Here is a 13,559-nt window from a genome sequence, read left to right as displayed (position 1 = left end):
GTCCCATTAAGATAAGGAGTTTGTTCTAAGCTCGTCCCTTGGTGAAGAATACTTGGGTGTTGTGAGCTGGTTCCCCATCATTCATTTCACCCCTCCCTGACTTATGAAACAGCCATTTTGTTTTGGGTAAGACTTTTCCTAGTCCCAGTGGTGGGTCTTGAGTGACCTAAGGCCCATTATAGTCTTACCCTCTTTAATATTATAGGTTTTCAAATGAGAGCAAGGGTTTCAGAATTAGGTACAAGAATCTTGTCTCCCTTACTGACTTGCTGAGCAAGCCAGGATTAGTTATTGGGATCTCTGAGCTTTAGTTTCTTCATTTTTGAAAGTAATGGAGACATAGTCTTGATGTGCTCACAGCATTCCACCCACACTGTATTCTTCCAGCTGTCTGCCTCCTAATAAATGCATGGCATCCCTCAGCCCCATGGACTGGTCAGGATAGCGCACTTGACCTTAGTTAGTCCAGTCAGAAGGTAGCCTACAGGTTCTGTTGGCAGAACCTGTCAAATCCTCACTCAGAGAGAAACATCCTCCTTCTGAACATGTGGCAAGCAGACATCGAACTAGAACTGTTGCAAGCATGGTCCTATCAGTGAGGGAAACCTGAGGACAAAAAGCAGTATCAAAGGAGGGCAAAGCCAGGAGTGTTACAGAGCAAGGAAGCAGGAATCCTGATTGAACTCAATAAGAGCAATGACAAGTGGCCAATCTGAGTTGGGTATTGTTAGTTTGTAACCAAAAGCAACCCCACTGATGCACTGACTCTAATGGTTTAGTGCAGTATTTCTAACCTATGAGGGATCACAACCCTTCAAAAGTCCAACAGAGACCATGATCCCACTTGCTAGAAAAGTACACACACAAACACACACACACACACACACAATTCACATAGAACATGGCAGTGACAAGGGTATGAACTCCAGACCGAATCCCTTGCAGACTGTTTAGACACATGGGTTTTGAGATAGGACAGACCTGGGTTCAAATCCTCACTTGGCCACTTACCAACTTTATGATTCTGGGTTATCTTACCTAATTTTTGTGAAGCTCCTTGTATTCCTCCAGCAACCACCACCACCAACAACAATAATAATACCTACTTCTCAGGGTTGTCAAAATTAAATAAAATCATGGTTGTCTGGAAATTAACACAATACCAACAACATAGTCACTGCCACAGACTATGGCATTGAGCAATTAAGGACAGTCCCTAAAGAGCTCCACAAAGAAAGTCCTTAAGATAAACACCCACATCAAGTGTTAGACCATGTACAAAAGTGAAGCCATTGCTTATTTGAAAACATAAATCTGGTCAGAGATTGGTCATAAGATTTAAGGAATCCTGTCACAAGGACAGAATTTGGAGCAAAACAGAGCTTCCCCGCCCAGAGAGTTCTCAAGAAAATTGTGGAGTCCAAAGACAGAAAAAGAATTTGATCCACCTGGAGCAGAATGAGGAAGTTTTGCTAATTGTTGAGCTGTTGAAAGGCAGAGTGCAAAGGGAATAAATAAGATCTATGGTGGCACACCTACAGACTTTTTTGAAATCATAAGGGAACAAAAACTAGCAATTTTCCACTCCAGCTCAGCAGAAGTGACTCATTGAACCATCCTTCACAAGCCAAAACCCCAAAGTTTCTTTTAAAATGGAGAAATTCTGAAATTCACAAGCAGTGGCCACCCTCTCCAATATCATCTTTCCTTGCTGTTCAACTCACATCCTGCCCACCTCTAGCACCTGCAAGTCCTCCTTCACCCAGAGGGGCTCCCAGCTGCTCATGTTTGAACAAAAGCCTCTTCAAATACACCCCCTTGATTCATGAGTTGGAAATGTCAGCAAGAATGGAAAACCCAGGGCAGAGCCAGGAGTGCAGTCCAGGGACACTGGAGAGCTGAGGCAACCCATTTGCTTGGTCTTTCGCTATGGTTCTCTACTACCTTCCACCACCTTTCTTTCTGCATCAAAATGTTCCTTCCTTTTTTCACACTATTTTCCAATCTATTTTTTAAAATAAGCACTTTTTGGAGAGTTAATGTAATCCCATCATTGCTTTTCCTGCATTCATCATCGTACATGGATGCCAAAGCAAGTCCCAATGACATGGCACAGTTAATGGACCCCTCCACACCTCCAAATGGTCAGCGAGATCAGACATGGAGGAATTAAGTCCATCCCAACCTCCTGCTAGATCAATCTCTTCCTATGGATTTTCTCCCTGAAGATACCATCAGGTTTCTGAAGGGTAAAGGAGAAGTCACAAATTGGCAGGGAAAGGCTAAGAGTTGTTCTGACTTCCTGCATCTCAGCCAGTGATGATTAAGTGACAAGTTCTGCTCCTTCTAGAAACAACTGAGACCAAGAAGGCAAAAGGAAAGAACTGCTGACAGAAGCCCACAAAGCCTGCTGCAATCTGGTGAAGCCCCAAGCCAGCCGGCGTGTCTATGGAAAAGGAGGGCAGATTCCAGCACAGCTGGCACCGAAAACAGCCAAGCCACAGCGCTGCTAATGACAGACACCACTCTGCAGAGGTGGTGGGTAGCTAGCTCACCAAGGAAAATAAACGTCATGGCTGAGGGGAGACGAGGTGGGGCTACTCAAGGGGAGTGACTACTATCTGCAACACACCCCAGATGCAGACCTCAACCAGAAGAGAGAGGTGCTGGGCATCACGGGCAAGAGCATGAAGGAACGAGGCTCAAAGGCTCATAGGGATGTTGAAATATTTGCCATAATAGGCTCTCCAGTGGCTTTTGAATCTAAAATTTTTAGACAAAATTTCCCAATCCCCAAAGATCTTTTGAATTCCTGAGCATTTAATATTTCTGGTTTTTTTTTTTAATGTAGGATAATAGTTATTAAAGGCTGGTTATTCTCAATTTTCAAAAGAGGAAATTGAAATTGAGAGGCCCCCATGCCTCAGCTCAGAGCCACTAAATTTTCTTCCAGATAGCGAGTATCTAGGAAATAACCGACCCACAAGTAATTATTGGTATGCTCAGCCCTGGGAACGACTCCCTTGCCAAGACCTCAGTCTGGAAAATTCCTCCTTCTGATCTAACCCTTCCTTACTTCTCACCCTAGAGCTTTCTCATTCTTACTAAATCTTTCCTCACCTTGACTGGGCCTCCCTTTTCTTACCCCATTCATTAATGATTGTCTTTCTAGCTTCTTTTGACCCCTACCCAGCCTGGATTACATCAGAAATGATTTAAACAGGCTTTTAAAAGAATCCTTGAATTGCTCATTCTCAAAGTGCCTCCTGTGGCTGTGATACTGGTGATGAGAATCAGGGCCGAGTTCCATTTCCCCAATGTGAAGATTGAACACCTGAGGAATGCCAGGCAAGCATAGAAAGCAAGCTTCATTTAAAGGACAGAAGAGATATAGACTTCTCCAAAGAGAAGGAGTCCCAGAGCTGGGTGTCTGAGGAAGTGGAGGTGTCCTGGCCCTTACATACATTTTAGATTTCCTTTGTTCTCATGCTCTCTCCTCCCCCATCCTGCCTTTGTCTCCAGTGACCAGGAAGGGAATGGCCCAGGGGGTCATTCATTCATTAACAACTCCTTCTAGGGAGGAACAATTCCCTGAAGACAGGTAACCTTGGCAACAGGAGAGGAGGCGAAGGGCTCTGAAGGTATTAGCGTTTTATTTCTTTTCCCTTCAAACTTCAAAAAGAAGTTCCCATCTTCCCCAATCTGACCCAATCATACCTTACCTACACTGAATGTCCTTTTTGCCCCCCTGGCCTCAATATCCCCTCTGAGAATGGAACCCTTACTGCTATAAGGGAAATTGGATGATGACTGCCCTGGCTGCTTTGAGCTGAGAGCGAGCAACCTGGGGCAAGCATTTTGGGTTTCCCATTTAGGAATGTTTTGAGTCAGTCAAGGGGTCTGTGGCAAAAGTCTGGTTGAGAAAGAACAGGCTGTAAAGTCATCTGAGAGGTGGGTGCTTCTATGAGAGAAAAAAAAGACATGAGCACTAGAATGAGATTAATACAAAATAAATGTTGTACTATCTGGAACATCACGATACTCTCTCACCAGGAGGTGCAAGAGCTAAGAAGCTGTTCCCATAACAAGGCCAGTGAGAATAAGGCATTTATTTGGGAATGTAAATCTTTTACATTGTCAGAGTTGTCAGGAATGTAAGCATAGAACTTAGTTTTTGTAATGTCATAGATGCCCTTATAAGATGTAGTTAAGATATATAATGCTATCTGATTTTTATAAAATATCTTTTTATTGGCATAACCTCTGTGTTTAGTAGAGATCCTATTTTTAGCACTTAGGGCTAGATAATCATATTAGCAAACACAGATCAAGCCTACCTGTGTAGGAGGTTAGGATTTGTAGGCCTTAAATTGACTATTGACTAAAAACCTGCTGACTCTGATAGTCTCTTTTGATAGTTATCTGGCACTCCTGTCTAAGAATTTCTCTTTTGTAGCCTCCACTCTTATTTATTCTTGGTGAGGCTAACAAGTATAAGTATACATCTTAAGTTAGATTATTCTCCTTCTTTTAAATTCCCAGGTATGGTTGTGCTTTGGTTATAACTTGTTTTCTAGGTGTGTAACACCAAGCTGGTCAAATTGACCTTGTTTTTATCTATTGTTAAGCATCAGCTGAGTTTCCTCAGAGGGTCACTCTTAGGAACTTGAAAGCAGCTTCTTAGCTCCTTTAGTGCCATCTCCCAGAATGGATCAGGGTCTCCTTGGTCTTGTGGCTTCCTTGACCTTGGAAGCATCAGGGATGCTTCTTCAATGACCCTCCTTTTTGCAGCATGTGCATGGATCAGCTTTCTGTTCTCCAGGGTCTCATTAATCCCAGAGTTGCAAAGCCCTCAGAGAAGTTCCGTTGTTCTCTTGGTTCAAGCTGACTCAGAGGGCAATAGCCAAAAATTGGTTATTTTCTTTTTTGGCCCTTTTATTTTTTAATTTAATTTTATTTTTAGCTATTTTATTTTAAAGATAAAATCATTTTTATTAGTTTTTTTATTTGTTCTAATTAGTTATGCATGGCAGCAGAATGCACTTTGATGCATCATATATAGATGGAGTATAATTTCTCATTCTTCTGGTTGTACATGATGTAGAATCCCACCAGTTGTATAGCTATATATGTACATAGGGTAATAATGTCTGATTCATTCTACTCTCCTTCCTACCCCCAAGCCCCCTCCCCTCACTTCACTACTCTCTACCCAATCAAAAATAACTCTATTCTTCCCTAGTCCATGCCTCTATTGTAAATTAGCATCTGCATATCAGAGAAAACATTTGGCATTTGTTTTTTTTTTTTGGAGATTGGTTTATTTCAATTAGCATGATATTCTCCAGCTCCACCATTTACCAGCAAATGCCATAATTTCATTCTTCTTTAAGGCTGAGTAATATTCCATTGTGTGTGTGTGTGTGTATATATATATATCACATTTTTTTATCCATTCATCTGTTGAAAGGCACCTATGTTGGTTCCAACATTTAGCAATTGTGAGTTGGGCTGCTACAGAAAAACAATTGATCAATAAATACATTAAAAAGTGTTCAACGTATTTAGCAATTAGAGAAATGTAAATCAAAATTACTCTAAGATATCATCTCACTCCAGTCAGCATGGCAATTATCAAGATTACAAACAATAATAAATGTTGGCGAGGAGTGGAGGAAAAGACACACTCAAACATTACTGGTGGAAATGCAAATTGGTGCAACCATTATGGAAAGCAATATGGAGATTCCTCGGAAAACTTGTAATGGAAACACCATTTTACCCAGCTATCCATCCTCAGTTCTTATCCAAATGACTTAAAATCAGCATATTACAGTAATGCAGACACATCAATGTTTATTTCCTTAACTTTAATTTCCAAGTTTTGGTCTTAAACATTCAACAAGACAGTTTCACCAGTCTTAAAGTAAGAGTACTAGATTTTAACCTTAATATATATAACTTTACAGTTGTTTATTCCTTCTATTTAATTGAAGTCTGTATTAGTACTGGAAGTTAGCCTTACATCCTGTCTGTCCTATAGATGATGATCTATTATTGCAAGTTAACTCAGGTTGTTATACTTCTGTAAGGTACTAACAGATAACAGTTAAAGTTACAAGGAAAATACAAAATGAAATTAACAATAGTAAAAACATTTTCAGTTTGCATAATAGCTGTTAACTAAGAAATATAATTTTATAATCTCAAACCTTTACTTTAAACATTAATTTTAAGAACAACTTGGTAAAATATCCTTTTAAATCTTATACCTTAAAGACTTGAATACCTGAAAGATACAAATACATTTAGTATAAAAAGAGGCCAGTAACAGCACCATAATTACACTGATGTTCACATATTAACCATGCTTAGCTTTCAAAGAAAAGTTTGTAATCTATAACATAGTGAAATACTCTTAAAATAACAGTTGTTGTTTAACCAGAAAAGTGTAAACCCTAATTCCTTTAAGACCAGTTTATCCAAAGAATAAAATTTAACAGACACAAGAAGTTATCTTGATATACAAGAGAAGATTAATGTTTTTAGAAATCTGTTACTGCACCCCACAGAGGATTAAACTTTGGATTATATCAGTACATTAATATTTGACCTTAGGGGAAAACCTTGAATGATTTAACTGATTATGCTAATTATATGTAACCAATTTAATTATACACAAACTTTTTGAAATTTACCCTCTATAAGCCTTCTGCAACTTACTTAGACATTCTACAACTTTTTATTTTACCACAGAAAGATTATCTCATCTAGAAACATTTCTTTTTCCTTCAACCTTCCATATTAAAATATATTTCCACATCTTGAATCTTCTTATATCTCTTTTCTAGCCATTAACCCTTTTTAAAAATTCACATTCTGAAACAACCCTTATAAAATTTCTGAATTTAGACAAATTACTCCACTTTAATAAGATGAAATACTTTCATGTTTTTATGGTACTATGGTACTATATTGAAACCCAACTGAAACTTCTTATACTCTTTGTATATAAATTACACCTGATAGAATCTTAACTCTTAGTAACCTTGTTTCAGCAAAGACACAGACACAAAGCAATATTAAACTTTTTTTCCATTTACCAATTTATGAAAACACACATAATGTTTAAATATATTACCTTATGGAACTTAATAAGTAAAGAGTACTTGATTTTATATTTAGTGGTTGATGTTTCAGAACTTTAGCTTTGTAAATTAATCAGATGTCTGTAAAAACCAAGATCTTAGACAAGTATAGTAAACAGAACTAGCCATCTCTTTCTTGTTGAAGAAAAATCCTAGAAGCAATGGATATTATATTTTAGACATTTTATAGACACTAACACTTTGTTAACTGACTACCTAGAAAAACTTGTGAATTAAGAAACATAATCAGAAAACTTATAATGGAACCACCATTTAACCCAGCTATCCCACTCCTCAGTTTATACACAAAGGACTTAAAGACATCTTTACTCTCATCTGTTTATCTAAATTTAAAATGAACTTTTTAAGTCTCACGAATTAAAAGGTATTTGGATCCATTTCTCATTTAAATTTTAATTTATGAGCACTCATTTATCTAAATGCCAACTTTGATACCATGTACATGATACATGGACATAAGCACATATGTAGACATAACAACACAATACATAGTTGTGCACACATACATAAAACAGTCAAGAAACAGAGATATTGTATTTGTTTCTGGGTAGATCTACATAGATAGGAAACAACGCTACAGATGTTTATTAAAGCCTCTATTAAATGTGTTAGAAATTAAAATATAGCTTATCAGACTTTCAAATCATTAGTTAAATATAGGGCAGGCCTGTACAGTTGGAAATGCTATGTGTAAAGCCTAACAGCCATGGTGGACACTGAGATCAAAGGTTCAGGTGGCCACTTGTACTCAATGGCTATCAGATTTATTCCCAACATCACCATGTCTATACACTACTTAGGATTTTGTAACAGGAAAATTTCCCAAAGTATTTGAGAGTTAACCCTTGAAAATTTGGCCTCTGAACAAATACATGGTAGAAAAAGCTCTATAGTTAGATAAAATAAGATTGATCAGAAAAATATATTAATTTAGGTGTGCAGGATCAAATATGAATTCACCATAAAACCATGAACTCAAAAATACAGGATTTTAAAAAACAGGAGCATGCAGAACATCTTTATCAGATCACAGTGCACTTTTGGCTAAGATTAGAGTTAGTTTAGATATTGAAAGAATGAGAGAGCCTTGAATTCCTTAGGTAAGAATTCTCAAGGTAAAGAAGACTTGACCATTCCATTTTCCTCCCTGTGCTGTAGTGTTTAGGCAGGAACTTGTTAAGAAAGCAGCTTGGTAGACTGCAAGAGGGAGATAAGATAGACAGTCATTTGGGTCCCACAAGCAGCTTGTATTTAAAACTGATACTTTTCTTTTTTGGACCCAAATCAGTTCTCTGCAAGCCTTGCCAGCCTTGCAGGCCTCCACAGTTTGCACTTCAAACGCAAGCCTTGTGAGATAGAGATCTGGCAGAAGCTAAGTAAGGGAAACTATTGTTTTGAGCTTGAGAGGCAAAAACTCATATATAGGACATTTAATCATTTTTTCTTTTGTCAAATCAGTCTGTTATATGTGGTCCTATAAGTTATGTTTCCTCCAGAGACCAGTTTTATTCACCAACTGGTAATCAGCCAGACTGGATGCAGAAAATTTGTCTGTGGGTCAAACTTATCCCAATTTTTTCAGTATGCAGGCTAGAAGTAGTGAACCTGGAAAAACTGTTGAGAACAAAGCTCTCTTCTGAATATAAGAAAGCAGAACTCAGGTGCCCATGCTGGAAAAAACTGTCCATTTCACTGGAGACATCTCTCTTAAAAGTCCAGCACTCTGTCTCTTACTACATGGTTTTGCCAATTCTAATGCTGCCTCAACTGGCAGATGCTAGGGTCCCTGATTTACTCCATGCCAAAGACCCAGGAGAATTCAGACTTAGAGGGCATGACTGACCTTCTCCTGTCACAATAAACATCCAAATGCAATGACCCATGAAAAAAACCTATAATGGGGCACATTGCTCTGTGGGCTAAAGGAATCTACAGAGGGTAAGAAGGACATCTAGTTGTCTAAAACGCTTAATGCCCTTTTCCCAGAGGCGTTTATGGAAGGGGTGAATTGCAAATGGCTCTCTTTTGCAGTCAAAAAAACTTGCAGAGCACATTGGAGCACAGAAGAAACAATGGGGAGGATTTCTACAGGCTTATAAAGGCTGTTAACAACTGGGATTTCCTTAAAAACCATTCCAAATAAAATGTTCCTCTCTCAATGGCTAGTGTCTGATGAGTGAGGGAAGAGGGGTGCTCAGAAGCAGCAAGCATGGGAGAGTGCAGAATGGCTCATCCAGAGACCATTGGGTTAACTGAGGCTTTCATTCAATGCAGCTTAATTGACTGGTCACAACAGGATACTTCATAGGAGCTGTCAGGAGGAGAGTCAAGGAAGAAACCTTTGAGATTTACCAGGGAGTGGCACCGGCCACAATCTCACAGTTGTTCCAACTCTTTGTCTGTCTCCTCACATCCAAAGGCAGACTAGGATTAGAGACATTGTATACTCACACCACAAGCACTTTAGACTGGATAGGATAGCAAGAAACAGCTTTGGCAGAACCCCACATACCTGACCCATAGGACAGGTGATTTGGAACCACCTAGTCAGGAATCCTGTCACCTGGGTCTTGTAGAATGGCAGCTTGCACTAATTGCATTTAATTAGTCAACAGGTGCCGATTATTGTCCTCCGGAAAGAAAGAGACAGAGGCACCTCAGAGAGATGTGGGGTACGTGTGAAGGAGGTTACCTTGGTGACAATCTCAGAGATACCTCCAAATATGATCCATCAATCATATTTGGAATCAATATGAATCGGGGCTGAATCCTGTTTCCCCATGTGAAGACTGAACACCTGAGAAATGCTGAGCAAGCATAGACAGCAAGTTTTATTTAACAGACTTCTCCAAAAAGAAGAGGCCCCAGAGTTGAGTGTCTGAGGGAAATGGGAAGTGGAGGTGTCCTGCCCCTCTTACACATTTTAGATTTCCTTTGTTCTCTTGCTGTCTTCTCCCCCCATCCTGCTTATGTGACTACTGACCAAAAGGAGAAGTCAGCCCAGGGCAGGAAGGAAGCCACCCAGGGGTACAGAAAGGAAGGAAAGTGGCCCAGGGGTCATTCATTCAGTAATAGCTCCTTGTAGGGAGGAACAACTCCCTCCATGGAGGAAAGTAACCTTGGCAACAGGTGGAGAAAGGGGAAGGCTCTGAAGGTATTAGCATTTTATTTCCTTTTCTTTCAAACTAGCTCCCATCTTCCCCAATCTGACCCAATCATTCATTACCTACACTGACTGCCCTTTTGTCCTTCCCCTACTTCATCTGGATTGCTAATCATTAAATCCAAGACATCCTTAACTCTCTTCCCCTATTTCATTATTGTCATGAAATGTGAGACAAGTCACCAAAGCACATAGATTGCATCCTGCCTGTTTTCCATAATCCCTCACTTGGCCCTCACTCCTAACAATTTTTCTGGTTAAGTTTTCCTGCTGCTCAATGTCATGTCTAACAGTACTGGTCTCCTCAGACAGGTGTCTGTCTGATCACCTTACCTATACAGATAAGCACGTCTCTTGCCATGGGGAAAAAAAGAGTAGATGGCCTCTTGGGGACTTTATCTCTACTTCTTTATTCAAAATGTCTCTGTGTTTTTCACCAGTTTACCATCCACTCAGCTTGAACCTGCTTGATTAAGTTATACCTGAGATCCTCATCTTCCAGTTTCTCATCTTCTACAGAATCTTACTCCATCAATTTTATCATCTCTTATTTGAAATTTGTTTCTTGCTTGCTGCTAGCTCTTCTCTCGTTGTTGCAACCAGAACTCCTATAGCAAGAAATATTAAAATTTCCCGAAATCATGCTTTAGCTATTTCATGTAGGGACACTTAAACCCACAAAGTGAGGGGGTGGGGGTACACAGAAATCCCACAAAGGGGCGGGGGTGTGGAACCTACTGATAACGAACTCAAACTAAAGTATTATCAACCACAAAAGAAAGGGATAAACTACCAAGAAAGAATGTCAACAGACACATATATAGGGAAAATGTCATTCATAGTAATAGGAGAGAATAGAACTGACACAGATTAAAAAATTAGTATATTTTATATGATAAAGTTTTTTTTAATCAAGTAATAAAAGTATGAAAAAGGGATATTTTAAAAATAGAATTTTTAGGAACAACAAGTAGTGTTTAAAATTAGAAGCTCAAAGTTGTAAAGGATTACAGTTAAAGAGGAACTACATCTAAATAAATTATGCAAAATATAGCCAAGAAAGATTTTTTAAAAAAAGATGGTTTTGAATGTCCTCCAAAGACCTGTGTTTTGAAGGCGTGGTCCTCAGCCTATGTACCACAGGGAGATGGTGGAACCTCTAGGAGGTGAGACCTAGGGGAAGGAAGTTAGTCACTGGGAACGAGACTTTGAAGGGGATATTGGGTTCCTGGTCCCTTCCTGTCTCTCTTTTTCATTCCCAGCTGCCATGAAGTAAGCAGTTTCTTTTACCATGCACTTCCACCATGATGTGCTACCTTGCCACAGGTCACAAAGCAACAGGGTCAACCAACCATAGAACTGGGAGCCAAAACTTGCCTTTGAAACTGTGAGCCAGAATAAACATTTCCTCTTTTTAAGACAATTTATCTCAGGCATTTGTTACAGCAACAGAAAACTGACTAACACAGATGAGATGGGAAATTACTTAAGAGATATGAAGGTTGGAGTATGAAGTTGCAAAAATAAGTGACCAGAAGGAGAGAAATAAAGAGAATGAGGGTGAAGTAAGATAATGGTTAAGGTTGTTCCAGAATCGAATGATATATAATTTCTCAAAATGAAAATGTAACAAATACTGAATAGGATAAATAAAAATAAATCTTTTCCTATACACATTTTGGGAAAATTGCCACATATCAGAAACAATAGAAAATCTCTCAAGCAAACATTGGGAGACAAATTATAACAAAATGACAGCTAGATTGGCAGCAGACTTCCCATTAGCAACAATATATTCCACAGGAAAACAAAACAGTATTTTCATACTATTGTGAGAAATTAACTATCAATTTAGAATCCTATACTTAACTATACTAAAATTCAAGAGCGAACGGAATAAAGACATTGATAGAAGAACACAGGGAGAATTTATTATTCACAGATACTCACTGAATTACCTACTGAAAAATACACCTCATTAAGAAGGAAATTTTATCCAGAACAAAGGAGTAAGATGTAATGCCAAACACAAATACCAATGTGAGGGTAATAAAAATTGTTTACATCAATTTTTACTGATATAAACAAAGCAAAATAATATGAACGCCTAATGGGGAAGTTAAAAAAAATAGATGAAAATAGTAGTCACAACAACATGAAAATGGAAGAAGATGTGAGTCTGAAAAGTGAAAGTGCTCGTGAAAGGATGAAGAAAATGTGAGTGTTATGGCTGGGAGGTTGAATGCTCCCCAAAGTCCCATATATCAAAGACTTAGTCTCCTGTGTGGCCCTACTGGATGGTGGTGGAAACTTCAGGAGGTGAGCCCAGTGTGAGGTATATGGGGGGGCGGTGACCAGCACCCCAAAAGAGCAGGTTCCTGCTCAGGAGGTTGAGCCACCTGGGAAAATAAAAAGTCTGAAACAATTAGTAAGAAATAAGACAAAGCCAAAGATACATTTAAAAAGCAGACTTGATGGGTCTTCCATTCCAGATGGGAACTGGAATAGAAAACTGAAAAAGGTCTGATTCTTTATTTAAGGGGGAGTACAACAAGGGAAGAGATAAGGTTTCAGCAGGAGGAGTCTTGTTTTGGTGCTTGCTTCTCAGTGTGGCAGGGGTCTTGCAGGAAACAGGTTGGTTGGCATTTGGCAAGCTACATCCATTTCCGAGAGGCTGTGCTTGAATTTGAGTGGTGAGCTACAACAGGGCACTGACATGAATTAGGCATTCTCTAACCAGTGGATTCCACCTGGGAGTTCCTGAGACTGGGCTTCCCTGCCTAGTGGCTTGAAAGTCACTCAGTTCATACACACAGATCACAGATGGCTCCCAGAAAAGGTCCTTAGGTCATAGTGAGCACATGGTCAAAAGGTAGTTCTCCTGAGGTTCCTTTTGTAGTTCTTGTAAGGGGGCTGTTACAAAAGCTTGAATACGGCCTCACCCTGCAACCCCCAATCCTGGTTTGAGATGTAATCATTGGTTCACACAGGCTCAGCCACCACTGCCATCCCCACCATGAGGTAGCATAGCCCAGTATGACTGCTGAGCCTGTAATAGGTCATTTGGACTTTCAGCCTCCAAATCTGTGAAATAAGTAAACCTATTCATGGGTTCTATGTAGAAACTAGAGAGAAAAAATGGAAAGGAAAAGTGGGGCGTTCTCATAAAAATTGAAGGAGGATCAGTAGGATAGAGGAAAGGGACCAGGAGGAGGGAGGAGAGGAGA

This window comes from Marmota flaviventris, chromosome 2 (assembly GCF_047511675.1).
Source record: "Marmota flaviventris isolate mMarFla1 chromosome 2, mMarFla1.hap1, whole genome shotgun sequence".
NCBI classification, from domain to species: Eukaryota; Metazoa; Chordata; class Mammalia; order Rodentia; family Sciuridae; genus Marmota; species Marmota flaviventris.
Note: the sequence above shows the minus strand (reverse complement) of the source record.